The 27,991-nt window shown below is 44.6% G+C and overlaps 1 protein-coding gene across 2 annotated transcripts in view; it reads right to left on the bottom strand.

Annotated features, from left to right (window-relative positions):
- The window catches only part of ATP10B (ATPase phospholipid transporting 10B (putative)), a 546,723-nt gene that overhangs the window by 352,015 nt on the left and 166,717 nt on the right, over positions 1–27,991 (bottom strand). The gene's annotated exons all lie outside the window — the stretch shown is intronic.

The raw sequence follows: 27,991 nt of genomic DNA on the forward strand, positions 1-27,991 counted from the left end.
CGTTCATGACAGCGCTAGCCGACCCGGATATGACTGTTGTAATCTCTGAGGGCCGCTGTTTTTCAGAGTGCGCCGAGACTTTACATTTGTAACGTGTTCAGTAGTCTTCGTGTTTGGAGGGTGTAGAGACACATCGAGATCAACCGTCCCTTGGTAGAGGGTGCTTTACTTACTCCCAAAGAGCCACGGAAACAGTACAGGTGGTCGTGTCAGCAAGAGGCACTTGAGGAGAAATAAATGGCTGTGTGACACTGGGGCATCACGTTTCCGTTCCTCGGCATTCTTTTTAACTAGTTTCTAAAGCGTCAGACTCGTTGCTTGAAATGTAGTATCGGAGGACCGCAACATTTTAAACAGGTGGAACACCGAGTATGGGATTGCGCTCTCGCAGACCCCCAGGAATTTTGCTGCATCAAAGTGGACATTTATTTTTCACCTTTTTATTACACCATTTCTCGGTTTATCCTAGTTTAAAGTCCCCAAAACGTCACCTTCTCCTGCAATCAACCTGCTCAGTTACCACCATTCTCTACCAACTTCCAACTTGCAAGACAGAGACAGTTTACAACCACTCTCACTCACCCTCACTCACCCTCACTCACCCTCACTCACCCTCAACCCCTCACTCACCCTCACTCATCCTCAATCACCCTCAACCCCTCACCCTCACCCACCCTCAACACCTCAGCCTAACTCACACTCACCCTCACTCACCCTCACTCTCACTCACCCTCAACCTCTCACTCACCCTCAACCTCTCACTCACCCTCAACACCTCACTCACCCTCAACACCTCACTCACCCTCAACACCTCACTCACACTCACTCTCAATCATCGTCACTCAACAACTATCAACATCACTCACCCTCAACGCCTCACCCTCAACACCTCACCCTCACTCACTCACGCTCAATGCCTCACCCTCAAACATTCAACCTCACTCACCCACCCTCAACGCCTCACCATCACTCACTCACCCTCAACCCCTCACCCTCACCCCCTCAACGCCTCACCCTCACTCGCCCTCACCCTCAACCCCTCACCCTCAACCCCCTCACCTTCAACCCCTCACCCTCAACACCTCACCCTCACTCACTCACACTCACTCACCCTCACCCTCAACACCTCACCCTCAACCCCTCACCCTAAACCCCTCACCCTAAACCCCTCACCCTAAACCCCTCACCCTCAACACCTCACCCTCAACCCCTCACCCTCAACAGCTCACCCTCACTCACACTCACCCTCACTCACCCTCACTCACCCTCAACCCCTCACTCACCCTCACTCATCCTCACTCACCCTCAACTCCTCACCCTCACCCTCACCCACCCTCAACCCCTCACCCTAACTCACACTCACCCTCACTCACCCTCACCCTCACTCACTCTCACTCTCACTCACCCTCAACACCTCACTCACCCTCAACCCCTCACTCACCCTCAACACCTCACTCACCCTCAACACCTCACTCACCCTCACTCCCCCTCACCCTCACACAGTGCAATAGGTCTCGGAGGATTTTTAGTTAGAGCTTTTACAATTGTTTATGGCTTTTTTGATTTGTAATTCTTTAGCATTGGCTACAGGAAACAAAAATGCTAAAGATTTACAACAAAAAAACCATAAACAATTCTAAAAGCACTAACTCTAATGCTGCGAGACCTATTGCATTTCCAATGCTTGTTTGGGTTAACCATTCGGTGTGCCTCTGCCTGTTTGCGTATTCACTGACTAATTTTGGAGTGACAGGAGCTGGGGATATACATTAACTCTATAAATTCACCAGGAGGGGTCGAGGTGTGCCATACTTTTCCGGTGTGACTTACAGTCATGCTGAATAGACCTTTTGCATTTAGAGTGATGGGAGGAGCTTTCACTAGTACCTGTATAGGCTGTATCTGTTCTGCACAATGCTGTCTCCACCTCCTGTAGTGAAGCTGTTCCAGGAAAGATAGAACTGATTTTTACTGAGCTCAGAGACCCTTGCAACAAAGACTACAAAGAGAAAATAGGGTATAAATATTAGAACTAAAATACCCAAACGTCAGACCACTTCTAGAAGAGGAACCTCTGCCAAGGAGAAGAGCTGAAGAGCTGTGAGGTGAAGTACTACCCCTTTGCTGTGTGTTGGTTTGCTGGGTTGACCTGCAGTTGCTGCTTCTGCCAAGGAGAGGCCAAAGACTAACTTTGCGGTGAACCGGCTTGTGAAGAATCTCCAAGGGCTTGTGTGCACTTGCCGCCTATTCTGAAGTCTCGGGGGCACAAAGACTTCACCACCAGCTTCCTTTAACTCCACTGTTGCGAGTTCTGACCAGCCAGGAGGTGCCTGTTCCCAGTTCTGGGTCCCTGGAGGTGGCTCCTGTTGCTGGGAGCTAAGAAAGCTTGAGGAAACTAAGAAAATTGATGCATCGCCTTTTAGTGCCTGTTTCCATGCTCGACCACCTTGCGGGCAAAGAATCGATACAGCACCTGTCAGCGGCTGAAAAATCCACAACACGCCAAGTGCAGTGCACCAACCTCTGAAGTCCGAAATCACCACACTGCCTCTGATGCAGGCCCTGCTGTGTGGCTAAAAGGATCGACACATCGTAGGACCACGGCTGAAGAAATCCCCTCAGTGCCTCTTAGCAGCAGCGTCCTGGATTTCCACGCATTATACCTGTGCAGCAAGTTTTCGGACGCATCACCAGCAGACCAGAACCGTCTTGGAATTCATCACTGCCCCTACAGTCCAGATTCAATCCATCACTTCTGCGTGGAGCAGAACTGTTGCATCGTCTCCCCAAGGACTCAGGAACTGACGTATTACTGTGTTTTTCGACCCTTCCCTTCTCTGCGGCTGTTGTGCCTTCTGAATTTTGAGGCACCTAAAAGGTACATTGTGTAAAGTCACGCATCCGTAGATTTATATGGACAAAATTGCATTAAACCTTTTAAAAGTCATATTTTTAATTGTGTATGTTGGATTTTTGTCACTTTGGTCTTGTTTGGTTTAGATAAAGGTACTTTATTTTACTAAACTGGTGTGGTGTACATTTGTAGTGTTTTCATTGTGTTACTGTGTGTCAGGATGCAAATACTTTACATATTGCTTTTGGGCTACGCCGGTCTGCTGCTTGCCAAGCTTCCAAGAGATTGAGCAGGGATTATCTTAAGAGTGTAACTCCTGTATCCTCACTAGAAGCAAGGATCTCTACTTGGACAAGGTGCACACCTCTGCCAACTAGAGACCCCCATTTGTAACACACTCAGAAAAAACAACCGCTTTACACATGCTTGGTTGATTTTTCAAAAGCCTACGACCTACGACCATGTTGACAGGAATTTGCTGTGGCATAAATTGGCATCACGGAACATCCAAGCCAACCTCCTGTGAGCACTACTGCTATTGTACTCTGAAACTTGGGAAAGATTATTCTGGGCACAAATAAGGGCTTAACTATAACAATTCCAACAGGATGAGGCATAAAGATGGTCGTGTTCTTGCTCCAACACTTTTCAATCTGTTCATCCCAGATCAGAGAACAGCTCTGTATGAGGCGCACTCACACTCCCCAAAACTGGGACAACATCCGCTGACATCACATCAATATGCAGACGATAAAGTTCTCATGAATTTATATCCCACTGGCCTGCAAAACTGGCTTAACACTTTGGCTCTTTGCTGTGCAACAAACCGGATGACAATGAACTTAGACAAAACTAAAATAGTAATCTTTGGGAACGGCTGCAAATAGAAGGGCAAATTGTACCTTCGAAGTAGCACAGTAGAAAAGACTCCCAGCTATACATTCCTTGGGGTGTGGTTACACAAGCACCACTCTCCTAGGCTTCATCCAAACTCACTAAAGCCTCGCCTTGCTTCACTTATTGCCGCCTTTCAAAAACGGCACCGCAATGTTCCTACTTCAACTTGGAAATCAACTCTGACGGCAGTCAGAGCAAAACTGAACCCATTGCCGATTTACAGATTAGTAGCCTTACTAGGAAAGCTACATCTGATACTACTACTACTTAGTGTGGATGGGAGGCAAGATGGCGGTCGCTCGAGACCGCAGTGCGGACTGACCTGTGCTAATTGTGGAAAATAAAGCAGAATCAACATCTACCTGCTCGGAATGAACTAAAGGAGATCTGCTAGAAAAATACAGACTAAAACATGGTTTAAATAATGGAGAACGGAACCTCTGCGAGCCTGAGAGTGGCTACAAAAGACAAAGTGCTTACGATTGGCTCTTTAATCGGTCTCTCCATTATCCGATATTTGTGCACTATCATGAACCATAGGAGCTCCTGCCTGACTTACCCTGCTGCTGCAGGAGAGTGGAGTTGTTCCCCGATCTGCAGTGAAGGCAGCAACGAGGAAAGCATGGCTCCGAAGAATGCTGTAGTGGCAGCTGCGGCGGCGCCTGCAAAGGCAAAGGCGAGAGCGGCGAGATTGGCCGCACGGGACGCGACGGATGTAGCTGGCCGGACGGGCACTGACCCTCCTATGGGGGTCGGGGTGCCCGAGAGGACGCCGGCCAAGGTCCTCGGCAAAACTGGGGCAATGCGAAACGGGAACCAGACGACTCCCTCCGTCGCTGACTTCCTTCGACAGACACCGGTGAGACTCCTTCCGGATCAGAGCGGGAGGAGTCAGTCGCCAGTTCCCCATACAGCTCAGCATACACCGGTGCCGGCTCTCACGGATAGGAACAAGGCAGCAGGCAGAGAGGCAAACAGAGAGACGAACGGTGATGGGGCGAGCATTGAAACTGCCCCATCATGATAAATGACAACAGGACGACACAGGAGGGGGCAGTAAGCATTCTTCAAGTTACACAGACTGGTGGGGCTGATGCTAATGCTAATAAAAATTATGTAGGGGAGGAAGAAGTACAAAAACAATCAGAATGTAATTTAGCTCAAGGGGATGCTACTTCCAATACCTCTTTAGCTCTCGATGCTGCCACCCATAAGGGCAATCAGCCTCTAACTGACACTTGTGTCCCTGACAATCCCCCTGTTAAGATAATTCAGACGATCCCCCCTGCATCAGAGATAACGGAAGTAACAGAGCTAAAAGGGTCTATGACTGCTCAACCTGATAAGGATCCTAGTGATTTTTACTCATTTTCGGATGACCAAGGTTGGTCTGAGGACACAGGTTCCCCCTAAGTGACTCCAGTGATGATGAAACAAGCGCTAAGGAGAACAAAAAAACACAAAAAACAGTGCTTAAACATAGAAAGAGTGATAGGGATTCTGCAGAGCTGGCTTGGGATTATACACCCTCAAGTAACCTTTTAATATCAGCTCCCTCAGCCCTGCAACTAAATTCCACTGCACCTCAGAACTCGGAGGCACCTACAATTGAGACTGTACTCTCAGCCATAGCGGCACACAGAGAAGAGACTTCTCATGACGGGCGTAAGGCCCAAGCAGAGCTCCGTAAGGTTCAGGGTGAGGTCCGCAAATTGTCAAGAAAGATGGGGTCTTTCAATGATCGAATGACTGAGGTTGAGACCAGAGTGGTTACAAATGAATCAGAGATAGCCACGAATCAAGAACAGATTAATCTCCACGAGTCGTAGCTATCAGACGTGAGGTAGCTGTTCGCGCTCTACAAAATGCTGTATTATTATTATTATTATTATTATTAAACCTAAGGTATACAGAGCCATCTCACATCTAAAAGAGAGCTTAGGCTTAATTGATCTATGGGAAATGAAAAAGCAACCAGACCCAGGATATACGTATTTCTCGCATCCACATAGTAAATACGTTCGTATTGACTATATTTGGATAACAAGAAATTGCTCCGACAAGGCATTAATTAACAAGCTACCAAAGACTATTTCTGATCATAATCCCTTAGTACTTACATTGGAAATTACTAACTTATTAAGACCGCGACCAGTGTGGACATTCGATAGGAAACTACTTGTTAACAATGAATATATTGATTATATTAAATCATGGACTGAGAGGTTTTTTGAATGTAATCGATATAGTGCATCCAGGGGTATGGTGTGGGACTGTTTCAAGGCCGCAATTCGTGGAGAGACAATAAGCTATGTAGCCAAGCAGAGGAAGGAAGCGGATAAGATTAATAGATCACAGCTCCTAGAGTTGGCTAAAATAGAAGAGAAACATACGGCTTTAATAATGCAGGGACAAGATGGAAGCTCTACCTTAAGAGAACTGCTGATCCTTAAAACTAAAATAAATAGTGGGCTTTCAAAGAGGGCGGCGGAGATTTACCAATCTAACCGCAATAAGATCTATGAAGATGGAGAGAAGGTTGGAAGACAATTAGCCCTTCGTACCCGCCAGAAACTATCTTTTAATCTAATAACTAGTTTAGAACTGGATGGTCAGGAGTTTACATCACCTGAGGACATACTAGATACCTTCAGAAAATATTATCAAAAACTATACCAAAATGAGGACATCTTAGATTCCGAAGTTATTAAAGAAACCCTCACTAATTGGTTAACGGAACTTGAAGGAAGTCTAGATATAGACGAGGATACTAGGAGAGATCTGGAAAGTGACATAAGGCACACTGAAGTGCAATTGGCTCTAGCTGAATTAGCTTCAGGTAAGGCTGCAGGCCCCGACAAATTGCCATTGGAGCTGTATAAAATTCTGGGTGATATTATAACACCTCTTCTCCTCGACTTATTTATAGGAATCCAAGGGGAGGGTAATCCACCAAACTCTTGGAGGGAAACTAATATAATCATATTCCCGAAGAAAGACAAACCTCCTAATCTACCCTCATCATATCGGCCAATATCACTGATAAACTCAGACTCAAAACTCTACTCTAAGATCTTGGCTAATAGGCTCAGGGGGGTCATCGAGAGTTTGGTCTCCCCATGGCAACATGGCTTCATCCCGGGTAAGGGCTCGACAGATCACACGTGTCGGGTTATAATATTATTTGATGCCATGAGTGTGGTGGGGGGCCGGATGTCGATGGTCCGCCTTGATGCCGAAAAGGCCTTTGACCAAGTTTCTTGGGAATATTTATGGGTAGTTTTAGAACAAAATAATCTGGGACCCTGCCTTATAAAATCCATCAGGGCAATGTACTACTCTCCTAAGGCTAGGGTTCTGGTGATGGGCCAGGAGTCGGAGCTATTTGATATACTTAGAGGTACTAGACAGGGGTGTCCCTGCTCCCCGATTCTTTTTGCCCTCTATATAAATCCCTTGATTCTGAAACTACTGGCAAGTGAAGCAATTAAACCGGTCACTTTTGGCTCCTTCGATACTAAGATATTAGCATACGCCGATGACGTGGTGGTCGTAACACCTGAACCCACAGAGGCAATCCTAGAAATTGAACAGATCACCCAAACCTTTGGGGAATTCTCTGGGTACTCCCTTAATAGGGATAAAACGATGGTTATATGTACTACGAATACTCCCTTTGAAGATCATAAAAAGGTAGAAAGCGCTGTTTACTTAGGAGTACGTATAACTCCCGAAATAGATAAGATTATTGAGATTAATTACGAGCCCCTTCTTCAAAATATAAAGAAAGATTTGAAAAGGATTGATAGTCTACATCTGTCAATTATTGGGAGAGGCAACTTCCTGAAAATGAACATACTCCCCAGAATACTATATTTATTCCGTGCTATTCCCCTAATCGTTGAAGACAAGATCATCAAAACTCTTGAATCCCAAATGAGTCGATTTGTATGGAGCTATGGTAAAGTAAGGAGATCTATGCGATACCTCTCTCTCCCATATTCAAGAGGTGGTATAGCAATCCCTAATATAGCACTATATCTTTGGGCCTCGCTACTTCAGCAAATGACGCCACTATGCCTCATAAAAACACCAGACCCAATTATAGATAATTATATACCATCTATCTATGAGCTGGCAATTGGAAATAAGGCTAATGGCTTATTACTGAAGCAAGTTGAACCATCCTACTTCAAAAAAGTTAAATTTAAGATAATAACTAGCGCCTGGAAAATCTGGAGGAAAACTAGGAAGTACCTTAATGTTCCCAAATTTAACAAGTATACCTCATTATGGCACTCCTGTATTACCCAAGCAAGCTAATGATGACATCTCGAGGAGATAAGAACGTCTGGGGGTGCTTACTGTAGGGGATTTTTTTCAGCCAGGTTCCACTAACCGGTTCCAATATTTACAAGAGAATTTTTTGGTTCCAAATACCGACTCATTCAAGTTTATCCAGATTAATACGATTCTGAATTGAAAATTTTCAGACATTTCTTTAGGTAGTATCCCCATTTGTCTGGGAAAGGCTACAACCAGGATCGGTACTATCTATGACATTCTAATTGAAAATCAGGGGGATGATATAAATACCACGGAAGTGGGTTGGGCAAGGAAATTAAACAACCCCAATGTGGATATTGATATGACCCTACACCTTCAAACTAAGCTTTTTGTTTCCTCCAATCTGAAAGCCCAGTTTTATAAAACAATATATAATCTCTATTATACCCCTGCCCAATTACATTCATGGGGGAGGAGACCAAACTCAGACTGTCCAAGATGTGGAACAAGTACAGCAGATCTGATTCACATGCTGTATGAATGTGATAAATTAATACCTCTTAGACGAATGTTAGCAGGTTTTTGGCAAGAAGTGTTCGGGCATACTGTAGCCGAATCTCCCACTCTTTATATCCTGGGATATGATAATACGCTTATCCATACGAATGAAGAGAAAACATGTCTTTTTCTAGGAACCGCGGTATATAGAATCATGGACGTGGATCCCCCTAACTTCCAAATCTGGTTGGCCCGGTTCTTAGGTATCTTTAATCAAGAGAAAGCTATTTTTGCATGCAAAGGAAGGAAAGCCAGAGCTCAGGGAACTAAAATCTGGAAGCCTATTGAAAATTGAAACAATATTAACAGATCTTTATAATTAATGGATATCTTTAGGAATGGTTTTTTCTTATAACTGTTATCATAGACTGTTTTTTTTATGGCTTTAAAATCGATTTTTTCTTTTTTATGTACTTGATTGTATTAATGGAACTTGATTTATACTGAATTATGTGACAAACTTTTCTTTTTATCTTTACTATATGTCGGTCTTGTATGCATAATCCTTTTGTGTTGCCAAATAAAGATATTTTTTAAAAAAAAAGGAAAGCTACATCTATTTCTGAACAACGCCCAGATTAATGCCTGCTGCTTGCTATTCCATCTCCCACAATAAACATCACCTGCACAAATACGGTTAGAATTTGGGGCCCACGAGCAAGGACTAGTATAGAAAAGTGATCTCCTCAAATACCTGTCATCCCTAAGAATGCGCCCTCCGAATACTCTAAAAGCACTAATCTGGAAAGAGATTCAGGATAACAGTCAAACGAACGTGAGCAAGGCCAAAAATTAGGCTTTAGCTTCGCTAGCCTTGCAACATCTGTGGGAAGCACACTTACCACATCACACTTTTAACCCCTTCGTTGCTGATGACGAGCTGAGCTCGTCATGTAAAGTGGGTTTTTAAAATCTGCAGCACACCGCGGTAAATCGTACCGCGGTTAAGGTGTTAAACTTGCAATCAACAACCAAACAAGGCTATTATAGTGGGCGCAAGATAAGAAATGCTTCCACAAGCATAGATACTCATGGCTATGCATCAAAAATCCTGAATGCCACAGAGCTCTTTTTTTGAAACCATCAAAGGCTTTTATATATATATATATATAGATTTTTAGCGTGAAGACTCAGCCTGTTACTAACAAAGGATGCAAGGCCACCATGGGCCCCAGAACCGACTTCACCATCATGCAGGCTGTGTCAGGGGTCGGATGAATCTTTCTTGCACATATTATGCATATGCCCCATTTTACACCCAGTGTGTAGAAAGAAAGATTTTACACAAGCTCTTTAATGCTAACGTAGTAAGAACATGTTTTCTGCTTGAAAAGTTGGAGCCCCCAAGTAATAGCCTGCCTGGTAAAATTCCCTACCACTGTGGAATAACAATTTAAAGTGCTCGTACAATCAAATGGAGGAACTATGTCATAAAGGCTTTCCCCTTTTCATCTGCATTTTCCATGCATCGGCGTGGTATCTGAGTCTTAGATGCTGATAAGTCATGGTGGAATCTTTAGGGGAGAGAAGGAGTTGGTGAGAGAAGGTGTTGGGAGCTGGCTGGGTTTCTTCTTCTTATGTTGGAATAAACTAAGTTTCTACTCTACATCCTCTTTGTGGGCTCATTCATTTCATTTCTGCCTGTAGAGAATCTTACGCTGGCATGGTAGGCAGCTAGGAGAGAATCCCAATAGTCCAGTGTCCATCTATGATTTGTACTACAGCTGTAAGAGAGGTTTGAAAGTCCTGCTCTATGATGGTTTGCTGCAACCTGGTAAGAAACCTCAATTTATTTCTCTTTAGTGAATGTGGTTGGTAGCGTCTGCCTGGGTAGACTTCATTACGCTACAAAACGTCACAATGCGTAAAGGGAACTGGTAAAATCTGGGTTAAAGAAAAGCACGATTTGAAATGTTAACCCTTCCCTTTGCGAGGGGTTTGTGTCGCGCCTTTCAGCTTCTACTTGAACCTTCTGACAGCAGTGTCTCTAATGCACTGATCCGCTTAGCTAACGGTGCGGAGATCACGTGCGGCACCCGCGCCAAAACTTACTTGTTAAGCGCATGCTTTCCTCGCATCCCCTCTCTTGATAAAGCACTCGGTGCTCAAATCCATATTAGGCCCAGAATTCCATACTGGAGTGGCCATCTTAGAATAGCACCATCCAAGACAGCGACCGGCTCTGACCTCACAGTACAGGCCCCGCAGAGTGATGAACATCCGGAGTGGCTAGAAACAGGAATCCCCACCGTATCGCTTTGCACAGGCTCCCTTAGACAGACTAATTTACATGAGGTCACAAAGACTAGATTGCTCAGTTGCCTGTACAGTGACGGGCACCTTCCTGGAGCAGCAAGTGTTAAATACCAATACGTTTGGATACAGTCTGGGAGGTTCTTGCCTGCTCAGTGACAGGCACACTTATTCGTCATGAGTTTAAGCGCATACTCCTATTATTTTTATCAGTTTAAGATTCCTGCCTGTTCAGTGACAGGCACACTGAATTCATTAATCCTAATTACAGTGATGTGCACACTTCTTTGTGCATCTATTTTCTTTTGGTTTCATCAAAGAAAACAACAGTGATGCACACACTCTTTAATTCCATGTCGTAGCATTGTTAGTTGCTCTTGCAGTTAAATTTACGAAAACTCAATCACTAACCTTGCAAGTTCTTTGGGTTTGTTTTGGGACTCAGTCGTGAGGAAGCCTCATTAAGGCGGAACTACATGACCTGGTAAAAATGGAAGAAAGTACTTGATAGGTATGTAAAGGTATGAGGGACATCCTTGAATGCTGACAGAAGGTCTTCCTTGTTTCTCCATTGCTAAGGCTCTGAGGGGCAGGACATTTATGGTCATTTCCCACATCTTGCCCCTGCAAAGGCCTTAGATTCTCTCCAGGCAGGTATGAAATTCTCCCTTTCCTTTAGGCAAAAGGGGGGACCGCAATTGGGGTTTAACATGATGCTAAGGTCACCTTAATGTATCCAACTTATGATACTATCCCCCTTTTCAGAGACATAAATCTTGCCTCAAACATATCGTTCTTTATCCTCGATAAGCCCATCCAAATACCTTCATAGGCGTATTGGTTCACATCCATATGCGTATGGGATAATATCAGGTTTTAACAATTCCATTTTTTTTCTAGTTTATCCTGAAAACAACTTCTTTGGGACGATTGTGATCTTTGTGCAACAGTCAGAGTACCATGGCTGGTTCCCCCTCAACTAAAATGGTATCAATAGGGCTAACTTTAGTTTTCTTGTCATTGAATCCTATCTGTAGGAGAGTTTGCCCACACTCAAAATCTTGAGGTTCGTTTGCTTGATCACCCTCTGCCAGATCATCCCATACTGATATTTCTTGCCCTGCACACTGATGCAAAGTGCCCCTTTTTATTGCAATTGTTGCATGCTGCTTTCAAAGCAGGGCACGTCTTGTCATTAGCAAAGTGCCCTGTTTTATCACACCTGAAACACTTGCGTGGGTTTGCCCTCTATTTCACTGCACTCTCCTCACTCTTCACATTAAGCTTCTTCAATTTCTCCCTCACCACTTGCACACTCTGGTCTTTCTCCTTCTTTATTGTTGCCGCACATTTCATGGACTGTTCAAGCCTTTTTGCAACTTGCAAAACTTCATCTAATTAAGGTTCATCCCTCATCCACAATTCCTCCCTGACCTTTTCCATGTCACATCCCAACATCAATTGGTCTCTTATTCTTCCATCAACAAGACCGCCAAATTAACAGGAGGGATTCTTACAACTGGCACTTTACCATGTGTTTGTCTGTCTTAATGAAGAGTCCTTTAGTGATTAGCGTGAAATCACACTTTTTAATTACTTGTTTTACTCTGGTAAAATGTGACCCTTTCTGCAGTTGTATCTGCTGCATTAAAGACAATTATTGAAGAATCCACGCACTAGTATTTAGCTTGTGTATACTTGAAATAATTAGAACATTTACTGAAGCAACCTCATGTTTTAGCAAGTCCTTGTTATTTTAACTTGTATACTGGGCAATACTGTCTTCTTATATCATGTAAAGGTTTTAATAAAGTAAATCACGATTAATAAACTTTGAGTATTTTCATATATGCTGTTGCTATTTAATTTCCTAAAGGCATTGTTGCATTTAATAATGAATTTGGCTTCTGGTTCTAACCTTTTACATTTTGTAACGATCCATTTGATATTTAAATAAATATAAAACCAAGAACTGGAAGAAGCTGAATTGTCAGTGGAATTGTCAACACAGACGTGTAATCAAAAATCCAAACTTTGGAAATAAATAGTGCTTTTAAAAGTTTAAACTGGAATTGCAAGACGTGTCTCTCAGGAAACTGATGGCTCTTGTCTGCTAAGTTATTTTAGCTAAAAATGTATTTTTAAAGCCTCGTTAGGGCAATTGTTTACTCCTAGGTCACCCGAACACCACAACATGTAACCAATAAACATAATATGTAATCATTAGAACTTTATGCATAATTGTTTGTGGAGGAAGAGCACAAGCATTTAAAGAAGCATACTTTTAGTAAAGGCAGAGCATTACATATTAGAATTTTGGAAATTGCTGAATGGAATGACTTGCCGCGTGACAACATTCCCGGTCCTTGGAAGGTATAGGCTGACAAGGAAAACTCCTTAGGATTCGGAAGTAGTGCGGCTGCAAAAGCCTCAATGAGTGGAGTCGGCAAGTATTCTCTAGTCAGACTGTTAGAGGCGGAGTCAGCTTCTGGTCTCTGGAGCCGCCATGTTGGGAGGACAGCTGGTAATCCAGAGGGATCTGAAGGAAGGGACCTCTGAGTGTGGTGGGCGGCAGTAGTGAAATGGCACTTTTCTGTATCAGAGGCCACAGCACAAATGCAGTCTGTATCCCATCTATATTTATGGGATGAGCTGTACTCCATGCAAGATCAGTAAAACTAAGTTTACAGGAGGGCAGACAGCAACATTCCACGAGAACCGGCCTCCTCGCGTGACGCACGCTGCCTGCACTGCTTCGCTTCTACATCTTCAGAAACATCATATTAGTCTAGCATTTTATCACAACAAATAAACTTGCAGCATTACAGCATGTAGCTGAGTGCTTTAATGTTTCAAGGCACACGAACAAGAAAAACATTTTAGCATTTAGGAAATGCCACCCTCCGTGTTTGATATAATGCTTCACATACCACTTATTTTGTTCCCAAGCGGTGTAAATGAATCCATTGTTACCACATGAAATGGGTCTCAATTTATCTACCTCGGAAGGATGGAAGGTTGAGCTGGTTTAGCTGGGATTCCAATGTGTAACATGGAGGTCTCTGCCCAGGAGATGTGAACCAAAGGATCTATCGCACTGAACCCTTTTGCTGGCTAACGATTGTGTCAATATTTTATTACCTGGATTGTATACTACGCGTACTGTGTGCAGGGGCCTCCGCGAGTATTTAAGGGCTGTGCTGATATTGTAGAGGAACTACTCAGCACATGCTGTTAAAATATACTATGTTCTGCACACGAAGGCCCTCTGCACTCGTTCCGGCCGGGACCACCACCACCTTGCAGTTTCTCACTGTGGAGTACTCCCGCCATGAGTGCGGGCCCCGTCAGACCTGCGGGAGCGCGGAGGCCGTTTGTGAATGGGGCTCGTAGTCTGTAATGCATAATTGAGTCTTGCATTCTACACGGATCGGGAAACTTCCAGGCGTCAGACAAAAAGGCCTGTGCAGCATGTTAGTGACTTGATACACTTTGGACATTTATAGATTTGCGTGTGACTATGACAACAGCATCTTGGTTTTGACATTATGCCTGCATTGTGCAACGTGTGAATCGTCAGAAAGGTCACATTAAATGTAAATGTAAATGTATAGGCATTTATATAGCGCACTACTTACCCGGAGGGTCCCAAGGCGCTTCGACCGCTGCGAAACCCTTCCTGGCTTCCCTGAGAAATGGTCCCTTAATGGGTATCTCCAGGGTGAGACCAGGCATCCCCGGCGGTCTGGTGGGGCCGTTAGTGAAGATGAGGCAAGCTAATGCCCAGAGTTGCCGAGTGTGATCGCTGATCGGAGTGGGCACCGAGGCGAGAGAATTATCGAGTCCGCTGACCCTGGTCCAGAAACCTGCCACGCCGGGAATCGAACCCTGGTCCCGGGCCGTCCTCTGCTCTCGGGTCTGCCACCTCTAACCAGTGAGCCACACTACTTCACATTAGTACATTGTGATCGCACAGCCAATAAGCTGTCAGCATTACAGCGCATCTCTGCGGTTAGTGTGGCAGGTCACATGAATAAGAAAGGCGCTATGTTACACGTTCAGGCAATGATCATCGGGCGTTTGCGTGCCAAAAGAAATGCACCTGCGTGCCAAACAAATTAAAAGCACCCGAGAAAATGTGTCATGTATAAGAGGCGTAGGGACAGAAAACTATCTAACGAATTATCTATTTCCAAAATCTTGGGGCTGAGTTTTTAATGTGGTTGCCAAAAAGTGATACAAGAAAAACTAGCCTGGACTTTAGATGCGGATAAAAGGATGTTTACCTAAGTGGCATCAAAGAAAGCGTACAAGAAGAAAAAGAGAAACTGGGGTAAATCACTGAGAGCTTAAAGAAGCACCTGTGACCCATTACGTTATGGTCTCCTTCATTGGAGCTTTGATCATGTTTAAGGTACATTTCAGTGGAGAGCATTTAACTCACTGAGTCATCTCAGCAAATGTCGGCCTGTGTCCATACTGTTGACACCTGTAGTTACAGGGGACAGGGCCGACCGGGCTCCCAGATGCACGTGGTGTACAGCAGTGGCGGCTGGTGACATTAGAAAGTGGTGAGGCGTAGCGCGCTTACCCGAACAACCCTCCCCTCTCCCCCCCAAAAAAATTGTCTTTATGTATGAACTGAAATTTAAAAACAACTGCACGATTTTTAAAGCAAAACTACGAATCCCAGAATGCAACATCCTGTTATCTAAATCGCCGAATCAACTTGAAGGTGTCACACATTAGATGGTTTTACTTAGCCACAAAGAAAAGGTTAAAGTGTGAAATAAAGCATATGCGTGACGGTCTGTGCACTTCCAAAAGTGTGCACACGCAACATCTTGTTATTTTGATAACAGGAGTCTGCACATAGGCGGGTGACGGGTGAGTCTGGTTTGTGACAAAGGGTGTTGGAATTCTTACTTACACTGTATTGGTGGTTTGCTCGAGAGCGACACCAATGCTGGTGCAGTTGTATCATAACAATTTTCACCAGTCTTCCTAGATATTTATACTCGGGTCAACTACGCTGTCAGAATGGTGTCAAATGTGTCATTTTATTTGTCCAAAAGACCACCTTTCATTCTAAATCGGTGTCCTCTGCAATCCCCTTGGGAACCGCAAAAAAGCGGTCTCCGTTGCTTATCAGCGCCAGGATTGGCTGTGGAGCAGCGTAACTCCCTGCCCCATTCGGAGACCGGAGGCTGCGGCATGAGGCAACCCTCGGTCTCCCAAGGGGGAGGCTACTGCGCATGTTCGGGCTGGTCAGAAAAATGACCAGCCCATAGCAAACATGCGCGCCAGCCGCCAGTAGCACTGCTGAGCAGCGTGAGCACGCACGCTCACAACAACCCGATCAAGTACAGCCCCATCCCCTTTCTCACCTATAAGCTACATCTGGTGCGGCCGGTGAAGTTTCAGATGGCGGTGCGCATTGGTTGGTGGGACAACGCCCGAACGCCCCAATGGACGCACTGCCGCTGGTGTGCAGGAGCTATTATCTGGACCCAGGCACCTGTGAGTGCGCCACGGGCGTCAAGGAAAAGGAGACTGGCGTTCAGAAGAGTGAAAATTGGATCCGCCCACAGTGGTAACTACCTAGAGGGCCCAGCCCTGGAGGCAACCTTACCGACTCATTGTGAGCGGTGCTTTGGTACAGTCCACTGTAGCTGGCTGTGGAGACTCAAGCAATGACCGACTCTTCCATGCGAGCAAGGGGGAGTTTTGAGAGCACCAGTTGCCATAGAGTGCCTCAAGGACCTATTGCAGGCAGTGGCGTTGCTCGTAAACTGAAACACTGCTTCGCCTGTGGAGAGTGGAGGGAGGGGGTGAGGAACGAGCCATGGAAGTGCGGGTTTCCCACGTGGCTGGCAGCGCGAGACTTCCATACTACCGGTGCCCGGCTCCCTGCATGAGTGACTTCACTGAAAACATTGCCCTCTGTGATGTGGGGGCTGCAGAGAGAGCAGCCTGCTGAGGGGAACTTCATCTGCGCCCCGCCATGCGGGCACATTCCTGAGACGCATATCTAGGAATCCTTATCAAGAGGCGTGACTTATGTAACAAAGAACGTGGCCTTAAAACTTGCAAAATAAAATCCTGTGCTTTCCATAACTGCCACCTGTCCAGTATTGTGGTGCCCTTCTATGAGGTTTTGAGTATTGCATCCAGACACATCACACAATATCCAGACTGCCCCTACAATTTAGCCAATGCTTATAAGCAGTATCAGACATGTGAGCAACAACGAGTAACAATTATTTTGTTGTGAATAATTAGAATTTAACTTGTTTCAACTCTGAAAATATGAGTCTGTGAATCAAAGGGCTCCTGAGTTCTGTGGAAAGGTTAGTTGTCTTCAGAATGTCACAATGGCTTCTGTTCTCTCCTTCACACTGCTTTCTTCTGTGGCCTTTCTGTGGGACACACTCTTTTCTTCCCACATCTTTCTCAAATCCTCCATCTGTATATTTCACTCCTCAGCTCTTTCCTCTTTAGCGCCCTCTTTTCACTCTGCCCTATATCCACTTCCTTGCATCTTCTCGACTTCACCATCACACAATCCCCAATTCACTTACACATCTGTAAACACTGCATATTTGTTTACTTTTACACTGCAAATCATTTCACAACTGGGTGCCTCGCTCACATAATTTTGCCCAGAACTACAATTAGAATTGACATACGTGACCATTGCTCTGGGCGCAGGGCAATGGTCAGGTAAGAGCATGAATTCTGAACAACTTTATGCCCCACGTTAGCGGAGTGTGCACTTAAGGCTGAAAAAAATCCTGTTTTTTTTAAAAGAAATTCACAGCAATTTTGTAACCGTTCATAGAATACTATAACAGTTTGTAGTAAAATGTAACCGAAAGGGGCAGGGAGTAAAATCTTGATGGAAGAAAGACAGGAATTCAACGCTCCAAGTCATCAGTAAAATATACAAAGAAAATAAAGCGTTACAAACACCCACAAACGACAACCTGACTCATACTGACATCTACAGGCTGCCCAGTTCACTGTGTGTTAGTAAAGAGTAATATGCTCCTTGAAAAGAATTTTTTTTAAAAGATCTCCTGGAAAAAAGCAAATACCCTTGGAAAGTAAACTAAGGTAAAGGTGTTAAATGTACATAGGAGCTACGTCGCTGGCATGGACCATCTGAAGGGTTGTGCAGCCATTGTTCAGAGCCTGCTCAGTTTTTATCAGTATAAATTTAGGAACAGAAAATAGGGCCTCAGTAGAGACCTATTTCAACATAATCTTTTAACTACGGCTACCTCCGCCCCCACTCAATTCAAGCCCTGGATGTTGGACATTTCTACCTCGTGTATTGCAGCATCCAGGCATGCTCAGAAAGATCAGGCATGGGAGCCACTGATTTAAACAGGGCTGACTTAAGGCAAATGGATCCTTCTTCACTCAAGCAAAGACTTGCCCTCTGCGCTGTAGAAGAGGGGCGGCCCCACTGAGGCTGCACTGCATGGAATTGATTGTAAATTGGAGGGTCTGTCGGGAGAGGTTCTCATCAGGTTAAGGAAAAGCAGGAGTCAGTAACAAAATGCGGAAATTGTGAAATGATGTAAATGTGGCCGCTGATAGAGTGCAAGAGGAACAACTTTAGGAACAAAAGCAATGGAAGCCCTACTGTAAATGGAAGCCAGACATGAGGTTCTAGAAAATCAGGGATGGGGCAACCAACTGGGAGCCTGGAGTGTTCTGTAGGAGTTCAGCAGAGCTCAGCAGAAGGAAGTATGGTGGCGATCATAACTAAGCTCTTGGGTTCGAGAACAGATGAAGAGTATGATGTGGTGGCAAAGGCCTACTGACGGTCCCTCAATTCATCAACACTGGAGACGATACCTGGTGGCATAGTGATGGTAGTGGTCCACTCAGTGAAGTGAAGGAAGCAGGTTCCCTGTGCAGCTGAAAACTGTGTATAGGGTGTGAAAGAAGAGTTTTATTCCCCCCGCACCACCAACCCCCGACCTGAATCCTAACATTTGGATGAGAAATAGTGCATTTGTGATCATCAATGAACCTCATTCCCAAGGGATGTTAGGCTTCAGTGTGCTATCCTGTCCAGCTGAGGGTGGAGCATCGAGCGCAGAAGTACCACCTATCAGGATGAATCAGCTGGGGCATTCCTGGAGAGTGAGGATCATGAACCAGGTTGCTTTCAAGGTAGCGGAATGTGTATACCCGGGGCATGTGACGCCAGCCCAGGGTATTTCTCCCTTGGGATAGCTTACTGTTTGTTTTTCTTCATTCTTTAAAGTTGTGCCTCTGCTAGCCATTGTGACTGCTTATGGCTGTACTTTAGGGGAATTGCTTATGCAAATAATGTTGCCTTTCTGGGGAATAGTTGACTTATTGGCTGCCGGCTGTATGTTCGTCTTCTGGTCCTTTACCAGGAGTTAATGACGATTTGATAGTGTTTGTCTGCTTGATTCTTCCAGTAAACAGATGTAGATCTAAATGTGCTTACAGAGCAAATTGGGATTCTTTTGAAGTATGCTGTAAGAAACTTCGACACACCACTAGGGCTCAAAAACAGGTTGTGTGCTCATATGATAATTTTGATCTTGAAAATGAAGAACGTTTGTGTCCGTCCTGCTAGATGTCAACCTATTATACTTTTTTCCCACTCTCTCTCCAGCTCTTTCTCTATCTCTCTCCTTCTCTCTGTGTCTTTGCTGTTCAAAATAAATAACAAGCATTTGCAATGCAATAGGTCTCGCAGCATTAAAGTTTGAGTTACTGGCATTGTAAATGACAATGCTTTGCATAATTTTTTTATCTTTAATTTGCAATTGGTATATAAACATTGTTTGTGAATGGTTAGCTGTTGCTTATGCGAGTTAGTGTTAGTGTTTTCTGACTCTAGAGCAAGCTGTGATGGCGGACCCATTACCGTGCGCTGTCACTGTGCCCCTGTTCCATCCTCCCTGTGCGTATATAAGGGTGTCTTTGCGTCTGCCAGAGCATGTCGGTATATCAACACGAGTGTCCGTTGGTGTCTCCTGTGTTGCTATCTACGGTCTCTGAATGAGCCTATCTCTTCCTGGCCCAGTACAATTTCAGTGTTACCTGTTAATACTTTGTCACACTGTTCTGTGCTCGTGCCTGTTAAACGCCCTGTGACAGTGTCTCCTTCAGACAGTGCTGTCCTTGATACCCGTCATTGCACTGTCAGTGTCTCATTGCCCAGTTTCAGCTCGTTAGGACAAAAAGCATGAAATAGTCACAGCAGGGTCTCCATATAGTGTGCTGTCTCCCGACTCCCTGTAGTGTGCTGTCTCCCTGTAGTGTGCTGTCTCCCTGTAGTGTGCTGTCTCCCTGTAGTGTGCTGTCTCCCTGTAGTGTGCTGTCTCCCTGTAGTGTGCTGTTTCCCTGTAGTGTGCGGTCTCTAGTGTGCGGTCTCCCTATAGTGTGCTGTCTCCCTATAGTGTGCTGTCTCCCTATAGTGTGCTGTCTCCCTATAGTGTGCTGTCTCCTCTCCTAGAGTGTAGTCAGTCTTCCGTGCCCAAGTGTAAGTGAATGTCGGCCTCTTGACTCAATGCCTTGCCATCCTAATGCACATAAGTGTCTCCCTAATTGAACATGTCAGTGTCTCATCTCCATTCTGTCCGTTTCCAATGTCCCAGTGTACTGCATGCGACTCCTGTCCTAGCGGTCACCGTCTCTTGTTCCAGTGTACAATGGTGTCTTATTCTCCAATGCTCGCACGAGACCTAAAAAAGGAGGCATTTTAATTTCCTGAACAGGGAGTGTTTGTGTTCCGGGCTCCCAATAACGTAGTGTTTGCATCTTTTCAGGAAGGTAGACAAAGAGGGAAGGTACCTGTTATTTAAATCCATAAGTAAGGTAATATTTATTTTAATTTTTTTCCATAAACAGCACAAAAATCTTTTTGGCGTAACAAATGCCCTCAACCCTTAGCCAGCCAGATTGCAAGCACGAAAAACATCACTTCTTCTTTGAAACATTTGCTTTAGTTGTGGGCATATTTACGTGAAATCCATATTGCAATCAGAGAGTACATGGTGTTCTTCACAAGGCAACACATTCACTTGTAAGGAAATACTTATGGCCCATTAGTCATCCAATGGCTTGCACTGCAAAATGTTCTCCTGCTTTACTGTGTTCCACCCGTGGCATTTATAGGGAAGAGAGTGTATCAATAGTACCTTAAGTCGCTGAAGCTCTTCAGCAAGTGTAGGTCTCACTAGCCGACACAAAAGGCCACCCCATATCATACAATCATCCTGTACTTTCTTGTCTGTATGCTCTTCACTCATATGCCTTTCCTCGGCTAGCACCCATACATCTGTATCTCTGACCCAGGCCTACACAGAGGGTCTAGTATTTGCAAACCGCTGTATGGCTATCCGCCTCATGGGAAGCAGAAACCCCAACAACACAAAACGGCTCCTCTTCCTTTTATTTTGGGGGGAGAACGACCACTCATAGGAGACCGTGCTTTATCCCTATCTCTGCTCGGATCCAGGATACAACCCTTTATTTGTCGGTGACCTCCCTCCAGTATTTTACTATCCCGACACATGTCCGACCATATGGCAAACATCTGCACCCACTTCAATCTGTTAGAAATGGTAATAACAACAATACAGCACCATAAATCACTATGCTGCCTTGCTAAATGTGAATGAGTTCAGAACTATATTTTACATATGTGCTTGCGGCGGTACCGCTATTTCTGGTTACCCAGACCATTTTAAGATCTGGAGTTAGCCAAGACGGTTTGATTTTAATCAAACAATTGATATATTTACCCCTTTGATCTATCTGACGGACATTCACATTTTTGTTTCACCCACCCCAAAATGAAGCATGGGGCACAAGTCAACCACTCAGCCACTGGCTTACCTCAGTGAGTGATCATTCTGCTCTGGCTCAATGTGCACTTACACACAAGCCCCCTTGAACAATTTCATAAAACCAAAAAACAAACGTTGGCAGCCAACACCATGCCGAACATAAGGAAATTATGTCATGAACCTAGGTCACACACCCCACGCTGTTAACATTCAGTGCTGGAACTTGTGATCCTCGGTTGCTCCCCTCCTTCATAGCAATGGCGGGACCCCAGTTACTTATTTACCTTAAATACTTTTCTCCTTGCACTTCGGTGCAGTGTGTCACACTTCAGCTAAAAACAAATCAAAACTTTCCGTGGGGCGGGACTTCCGGCTTCGGAAGCCCGCGCACGCGCCCACGGAGAGAAGCCACGCCCACGGAGAGAAACAGTGCTGGTGACGCGGGGCTCCCATGCCCTAGAGAGAGCCCCGCGGTGGCGGCTGAATTCCGGAGTGGCGGTAAGTGGGCGGGCGCTCGGTGCACTTGTGTGTGTGTGTGTGCGCGTGCGTGTGTTTGTGTATGCGACGGCGGGGGTGGGTTCTCTGTATGTGTGGGTGTGTGCATGGGCGCTCGTGTGTGTGTGTGTGTGTCTCTGTTTCTGCGCATGCGTGTGTGGTGTTGGTGCTTCCCAGGAGACAGCAGCTGAGTGCGTTCGCGAGCGCGTGGCCCGCAGAAATCGCCTCCTTGAAGAGGCAATGCGCGCGGCCAGGTGCTGTCTCCTGGGAAGCACACTCAGTAACAAAAGATCTCCTGGCGGACACAGCGCTAACGCGCTGTTACGCCACGAGACTTAAAAAACCAGGACCTAGTAAAATATCAGATCTGGATTAAGTCCAAATAAGATTTTCGCACACAGTGCTGTGCAACGAGTGCTTTAGCCCTCCATGATATATTAAAACATATCAGATTGCTTCCCACTATAGAGCAGACAAATCATATACACTCAGACCCCAAGAAAGATGATCTCACGATAGAAAAAGTGAACATTACAATTGCTCTCTCTTTTTAGATGATTATCATCCAACTGATTTAGCGGTCAGTTGGCAATACACCAGGGGCTGTATTATGGTTATGGTGATTTCTAATTGTTTGCGCCAGGCGCATCTTTAAATTGGTGCGCCCAGTGCAAACAGTCAGGCTGTGGACACTTTAACATGAATACGAATGTGTCGAGAAAGAGGAGGGAGCAGAATGAGACCGAGAAAGGGAGATAACATATTCCCTTATGCTTTGCAATGTAAAGTAGGACATCAGCTGTCAAATGCTGCAATACATCAAATCAAAATACTGTGAGAGGTAAACGCTCCGAGTGAGTGCTTAAATTGTTAAAGAGCGTGCTGGTGCCTGGGCCTCTGTTCAGAAGATGAAAAAATCGTGATAACGAGAAAAATCAGGATTGTGCAAGAGTGAGATACAGGCACAGGCAGTCTCTATTAGTTGATTAAAGCGGCATTATGTAGATTTAGGACTATGCTGAATTTGTATTTGGTGTGTCAACATTCAGTTGCACCGATCGTTGGCTTCTGAACAGAGCCCCAGGCACCGGCACTTTCTTTAACACTTTAAGCACTCATTTGGAGCATTTAACTATCAAAGTATTTTCATTTGATGAGTTGCAGCATTCCACGGCTGATGTCCTACTTTACATTGCAACGCATTAGGGAATTTGTTATCTCCTGTTCTCGGTTTCATTCTGCTCCCACATCTTTCCTGACACATTCTTATTAATTCATAAGCCTCCACAGCGTCCACTTTATCTCCCTATCCTCTTGTGTCTTCGCCGTTCAGTGTATCGATAGGAAGCCATCTTGAAATGTTTCTTACCATTTCAAGATGGCCACCCATGCGTGCGCAATGGTGAGCAAAAGCAAGGTGGCCACCTCAGAATCATAAAAAAAAAAAAAAAACGGAGCCACCGTACTTGCATGAGCTCCATGGCCATCTTGGGATGACATTTCTTTTGATTTAAAGAAAAATATTTAAAGATTAACACCATACATGAGCATTCATGTGCGGAAGCCATATTGGAATTTGTTTTGCTAAAGCAAAATGAAAAACATTTCAAAACGTCTGCCATGTCTGTATGCTTTTTCTCAAAGCATTTAAATAAGATAACTCATCCATCAAGTGGAATTCTTGTGTCCTCACCCATGAAGTGACCTATTCAATTACAAATATCATAAGCAGTTCACTGAAAGTATGTGATTCTGTGGCTTTTTTTTGCATAATCCAGAATGCGGGAACTACCATATAATGGGGGCCTCAAAAGAAAAAGTTATCTTGCAGCCAATATGAATCTTCTGGTCTGAGGTGTCTGTTTTGAGTATGCAGACCTAAAATGAAGGACAGAAGAAAAATGAGCTTAATCCAATCAGAATAGTTCATCTATTAAATTGGATCTGCCAAATGTCCTTGAACCAGAGTTATGGATGGTTAGCAGGCTAACGATCCATATATCTCTAACTCTTTAACCCTTCAAAGCCCACCAACATATTTCTTGAAATTCTAATTTCTCTAAAATTACTCAATGTATATATACCAAACTTAAGAAAGACACTTCATTGAGTAAAGTTCTGCTTTCATGTCAAGTCTGATGTAATTCCATTCATCAGGTTTTCTAACGAGTAGAGCAAAGGATCCTATGGGATATAAAATAAATTGGAAAGTCCCTTTTGTGCCTCCTCTTACTGCATCTTGACAGTTCCATGTGTGACTTGCCAAGCCGCCCTAAATTGAACTTTTTTTTGTACAGTTTGATGCAGATTAGTCAAACAGTTATAAAGCTACTACGAAAAAAATGAACAGATTTTTATTGGATACTCTGGCCTAACCATAACCAAATAGAGCCGATTACGATGCGGTTAGGAAATCATTCTGACCGAATTGGTTTGGGAATGTTTTTCAACTGGCTCAGATCGGGAGAGTCCGACCTATCGATTACGATGCATTCGGATGCTTTCAGATGCGATTCAGTCATACTCCTCTTGGCTTCAATGGGACCCTCTGTTCCAACCGAATGCATAGGCTCCCATTGAAGAAAGGGGTGGGTGTGGAAAATCGGGCACCCTGTGGCAGGCACCCCCTGGTGCCTGCCACACTGTGCATGGCTGATAAAGGGGGACCCAATGTGTACCCCCCACGGGCCAATTGGGAATGATTTGGGTGTCGGGGTCCCGCTACAGTCCCCCAAAGTCGGATTCCGACTACCGTTTCGAGTCGGACGGCACGTTTCGGAAAGGCTGCCAGAATCCAGCATCGTAATTGGTTGTTCAGAAACACGGCCTGTAGAGACGTACAAGTTGGCTAGGTCATTCCAAATGTCGTCGGGTTTGGATTAGGATATTCCTAACACGCATCGTAATCGGTCGGTCGGAAACTTTTCCGATTTGGTCGGAAAGACACGTTCCGATCCGATGCGGACCGAGCAAATGCTGTTAGGAGGCCTTCCAAATCGCAGCGTAATTGGCCCCATAGTTGCTATCACCAGCGTGAAAGCCAGTGGCGGTTGGTGGCAAATCACATTGGGGAGCGCAAAAAATATACACATAAAAAATACACATAACATATACACAGAACACATACACCTAACATATACACAATAATATACATATTAACATAAATATACACATAAAAAATCACTTACCTTACGCTGCCGCTCTAAGTTCTGCAGTACGTCCTCGTTGTTCTGCAGCACGTCCTCCAAGCTCGAAGCCCAAAGCCAACTCTCTCATCAATCAAAACGCTGTTGTAAAGCGTCTTGATTGGCTGGAGCGCGCTGGCTCCATGCTCCAAAAGGCACTGTAGCCCTGTGCCTGCTCTCCAACACGGTTGTCCATGATAGCAGGGTAGGAGAAGTGTGAAGTGCATATGTCAGTTTGGCTGTAGCAAGGTAGCCTGCCAAACTAACATGCGCAATGCAAACTTAAGTGGCCATCCGTCACTGCTGCCAATTATTGGCAGTGGTAAGGCACTGGCCCCGCCCTGCCCTTGTCCTCCATTTGCTCGCAGAAAGTAATTTCATTACCATTTCATTTTTTACTCTCTCTGCCCAGCAGTGTGGGGGGAGGAGTGGCAACGCTCCCACTGAGGAACTGCTGCTGGTGTGAAATATATTTATCTGGCATAGCTTAGACCCATGGGCCATGGCACTGGATAACCCGGAGTATGACTTTTCATACTATCATATTGTGAGCTTTTATATTTATACGCAAGAGTCAATTCCAACCCCAGCATGGTCCCACACCGTACATACTCTCGGTCACAAATTCTACAATTGCATGACTTTCAGCTCAGCAGTTTGAACAGTAGCATGACGTTGAGGTAAAACTATGACTTTATGTGAACAAAAGAAGGGGATGTATATGATGCACTCATGAAATACACTGGAGAGGTGCTTACTTTGTAACTCAAGAATAATTAATGACAAGAAGTTTCATTGGCAATTCTATTGAATGCACGCTTTGGAACTTCTATGATAAAAAGAGCAATATTGAAAGTATTAAATGGGAGGAAATAAAACAACTGAACGTGTAGTGCACAAGCAAATAGGTTTTTCCCTTGGTCACACATCTTCCGTAGGAGCCATGTCTTAGCAATTTCTACTCAAGAATAGAAATGTTATTGCACTTTTTTTAACCGAGGAAATATAACTTTTTGTTTTTGAGATATAAACAAAAAAAAAGCCAGAAAAAAATGATGCTAGGCATTTATGTTGAAATGAAAAACAAACACTGCTTAGTGGCGCAAAGTTCGAAAATGAAACATTGAAAGCGATAGTTGGCCAACTGAGGCCAATTTCTATCCATCCCCAAGTTTTTTCTTCTGCAAAACTTGTGAAAACAAAACGTAAGGCCTAACAAGCACTGCTCATGCGCAGACATTTATGGTATACATACATCCAATAATAACTTCCAGCACAGAAGGAACAGGGGCACAGAATAACTTGGGATCACTTATCACCTTCACTCAGGTGCTCCAGAAACATTCAAATTAAAATTCCAAATGTTTATGCGTTTGTTTACCAATATTGCCTTGGCCACTATAAGAGTTTCTTGGTTGCAGCTACACTTGCACCACATGCATGCATTGCTTCTTCTGTTACTGATCAAGGCGCGCAGGCATTTTCCTATCAGCCGCTAAAAGGTTGCCGCCATTAGGCGCCGCGAGAACACGTTAAGGATTAAATTGTTCATATGCTCAGCAGGAATGAAAGGGAATTATGTATTATTAATGAAACCCTCTTAAATGCAGCACCACGGAATACACAAAGCTGGTGCATTCATGCTGGAATGAGAATTACAGGCGCATTAAGGGACGGAGGGAGCGTTGTTAAGACTGCGCGAGTCAATGGCAATGATTGTGTATGTGGTGTTCGAATACTCCTGCTGTGCTTCTGTATTACACAAGTCAAAGTGGTGATTATAGAGCCAATTCTGTCATGATGACTGTGGTAGTCACAAGTCGCGCAGGCAAGCATATTACATATGAGGTCTACTAGAAAATGCTTGGTGTATTTAAAGGTGTGTACAAGTGTGAGGATCTAGTGAAGTGGATCTAGTGTGAGGCACAGATCCCTGGTCTGCTGGTGAAGGCCTGGCCTATTTGGGCAGGTGTCTTCATAGGAGTAGGTCTGTACTAGTGTGTAGGACATTTGGTCTAGTTACTGGTGCTGTATGTGGTTTGAATTGTGCATATAGGTTTTTGGGAGGAGGTGTTGTTAAGTAGGGGAGACGTGTGAACTAATTACACATGTAGTCTTGGAACAGAAGATGTATTCTTGTGAGGCGAGGAGGCATGGTCGTGTGGCAGGAGGGGGCAGGGTCTAGTAGTTTAAGAGTTGTTCTCGAGTGTTCTTTAGTTGGGGTCATGGTGGAACAAAGTATTGTCTACGGGGTGAAGATGTGGTGAAGTGGAGAATGTGTGGTGTAATGAAAAAGAAAGTGTGGTGTAGTGGAAGAAGATGTGGGCTAGTTAGGGAAAGTGTAGAATCATGGGAGACATTTCAGTCCAGTGGGAGATAATGCGGTTTGGTAGAGTGGGGTTTGGGGCAGTGAAATAACGCATAGTTTTGTGGGCTGGCGGAGGAGGTGAGGCTCAGCGTTGGGAGATGTAGTCTAGCTGGAAAGGGTGCAAAATATGCAGCCTAGAGAAAGTAAGCAGAGTTAAATATTTACATATTTTCAGTACATACTCATTGATGTACATTTCAATCCCAATTTTCTGCTGGCATACAGTGTTACTGCAGAACCATCAGTATGT

This window comes from Lissotriton vulgaris, chromosome 7, assembly GCF_964263255.1.
Source record: "Lissotriton vulgaris chromosome 7, aLisVul1.2, whole genome shotgun sequence".
NCBI lineage: Eukaryota > Metazoa > Chordata > Amphibia > Caudata > Salamandridae > Lissotriton > Lissotriton vulgaris.